We start from the raw sequence: 3,018 nt of genomic DNA on the forward strand, positions 1-3,018 counted from the left end.
TGACAGCTTACAAGGCGGCTCAGATACTGTGACAATGAAATAATCCATGCCGGTCTTTGTTCACTTCACCATGTGTCAGCAGCAGCGCCCCTTTGTTAGTGGGAGAGCTTAGATAGAGATAAAAATCTGTACTTTGCAGTTTTTTTCCTGCCTGCAATACCAACAAGTTTTTTCTGTGACTAGTAAAAATTATTTCAAACTGTGGTTTGAGTTTACATTTCTTTTTCATCTCTCTCTCTGCACAGAACTGCTAAAATCTCAAAATATCATTTTCCGGGGTGCGTAAAAATGTGATAATCAATTTCTCAAACCAACTGAAAATAAAATTTTCTTTAAATATCTTATAACTAGCAGAACAATAACAGTCAAAACCACAAACAAATTAAAATTACACAGACATAAGAGGAGCTCAAAGAGAATGGGGAGGCGTTTTTGCTTGATTAATTTATAGGACAATTAAATTTACTTTTAGATTGAAGTTCTACAAATTAACAAATTTGTTCAGCCCTGAAGCACAGTTTATGTAATCTTTACACTTTTAAGTGTGCTAGAAAGCATAAAATAAAGATTGGAGGTCACAGACAGTAAAAGATCTTAAACTCATCAAAAAAAACCTGTAAAAAATATGGTGTGAAAAACAAGAGAACTAGAGGACAGGGCAAGGCTACAAAGAAACTCTCTTGAGACCATCCAGTATGTCTGACTCTGTATATGTGTATGCAGGTGTGTGTATGTGCGGTGCTCTGACCATGCAATGCACAGATAAAGGAGAGCGCGATTCAGCACTACCGGTGCCGTTGATGAATGATCCGACTTTTGTTTTAGTGACAAGGAAGAATTTGGAGGGTCGCGCAACTGCTCAGAATAATGCTGCCCTTGTCTTATTTGTCTGCAACCCCAGCATTAGTAAAGCTCATATTGGGAAACAGTTACCCTTGAAACAGAGCACAGCAAAAACAGTTGTCTGGCTAATTCTAACCGAGAGCATTGCTTCTTCACACTTTTAAAGGAAACCAAAGTAGCCGAGTTACGCATCAGGATCCTTTCAAATCCAATGTAAGGGGAACTGACTGTAGTGTAGAAAGTAACAATAAAACATATTTATTGAGAACTCAGCATTAAAAAGCAGCAGAAGAGAATCTTAACACACAACTGTATGGTGGGAGGTGGATGACTAATGTGATAAGTAATGAGCAAAGGAATGAATTGCGGTATAAAGCGGAATGAATGGGGTGGTGAATGCAGGAAAAAGAAGAGAGAAGTGAAGAAGAGGGAGCGCTGCTTCACTTTATTGCCCAGTCTCTTACATCCTGTACTGATCAATACTGAAGCACTAAAGGAGATGAGCGCCGGACCAGATGTGTGTGTGTACATATTATATATATATATATATATATATACATACATATATACACAAAAGTATGTATGTATGTATGTATATGCATGAGGGCCTTAACATTTATGCCAGAAATAAAGAAGAGAAAGATGGAGGCATTTGCAAGACTGACATGAAATTTTATCAAACAGAAAGACATAAAACACAAGAAAGAACAGCAACAGAGCAAACATAGGGGGACAGAAATTAAAGAGTGGGTTCGCGGGGAGAAAAATAGCAAGGGAGATGAAAGGAGGGTTGGGCTGTAATTTATCCTCCAGAGTGCATGCTTTACAGCTTTCTTAATTCAACTCCTGATACTATTAATGGAGTTAATGTTGAGATTATATCTATTTTCTGGTGGTGGAGCCTGAAATACTGCAGCCGATTCCCCCGCCCCTTCAAACTGTCACCCAGCTCTAAATCACACACCATGCCTGTTATGGCTAAAACTAGGAGAGAGAACGGTATGTTGGGCAGAGGCAACCTCACTTCCTGTGGGCCTGGGAGCAAGACATCTGTGCAACTAAATGGACGAGAAGGACAAGTTTAAAAAAATAAAATCAGTTTTACCAGTCACATATTTACAGATAAACTGTTTTTTAAACCAAAACTAAGTAAAACTAGTTAAATTAAACTCCTTAAGCAACCCCCCCCTTCTCAATAGAGGCACCATCATCAGCCTCAAAAAATCCTTAGGGGATGCAAGATGCCCATGAAGCAGAATATTCTCAGTGTTGCAGGTACATGTTTCAGCTTTAACACTCTTAGTACCCATTCTAAAATGTGTCACCAAGAACAATTTTCAAAAGTTTAAACAGGTCAATGCTAGGATGGGTGATTGGAACAGAGGCCAGTGGGAACAATAATAGTATCCAGGACATCCCTGTGCTTTTATTAAGGCAACCAAAACATTGCTCACAAATCTCGGCCTGGAACTCAGTGACACTTTGACTCTCAACATATATGATACACAAAGTTCACCTTTATTTTATTTTTGTTGGACAAGATAAGAAATGTTTCTCAATGACTTTTACCAAACCACAGATAAATGCGCCTACAAGTGCATGCTATTTAGGCAAGCTTTATGTTCAGTCCTTGAAATCATTTTTGTTGAATGCAGACAGAACTTTAGGGGAAAATGTGTTTAGATTTTTTTCTTAAAAAACAAAAAAAAAAATATATATATATTTTTTAATATATGCATATCAGTGAATTAAGTCTTAACAAGAATGTCAAAAATGAATTAAATGGTACCACATCACTTTTAAATATCTAATCAATGGCTTTTCTCTACAGGTTATCTGAACACATTGGGATCCTCTGGACTACTGAGCGGTCAGGTACGGTATGTATGGTATGTTTTCTAAGATGCAGCTGTGGCAGGCAGAGATAAGAGTTGAGAAGGTATGAAGCGAGACCAACGGGTCTGATAGGCCAAAGATGAAGAGGAGTACTCAGTAGTTAAGAGCAAAGAATATGAGCTCATGCTGCACTCAATAGCTTCAAATTGATAAAAGTGGTGGTGGTCTTTGGAGTTAAACAGATAGATAAAGCATAAAAAAGGAGCAGGTATGAGGGTGGGGTGGGGGTACGAGTCTCCTTGGGGACCTGATGGGTCCCCCTCCCTCCCTATCTCTTTC

This window comes from Mchenga conophoros, linkage group LG17 (assembly GCF_057382185.1).
Source record: "Mchenga conophoros isolate Kocher_MC1m ecotype Shallow Benthic linkage group LG17, M_conophoros_male_GT1.1, whole genome shotgun sequence".
Taxonomy (NCBI): domain Eukaryota; kingdom Metazoa; phylum Chordata; class Actinopteri; order Cichliformes; family Cichlidae; genus Mchenga; species Mchenga conophoros.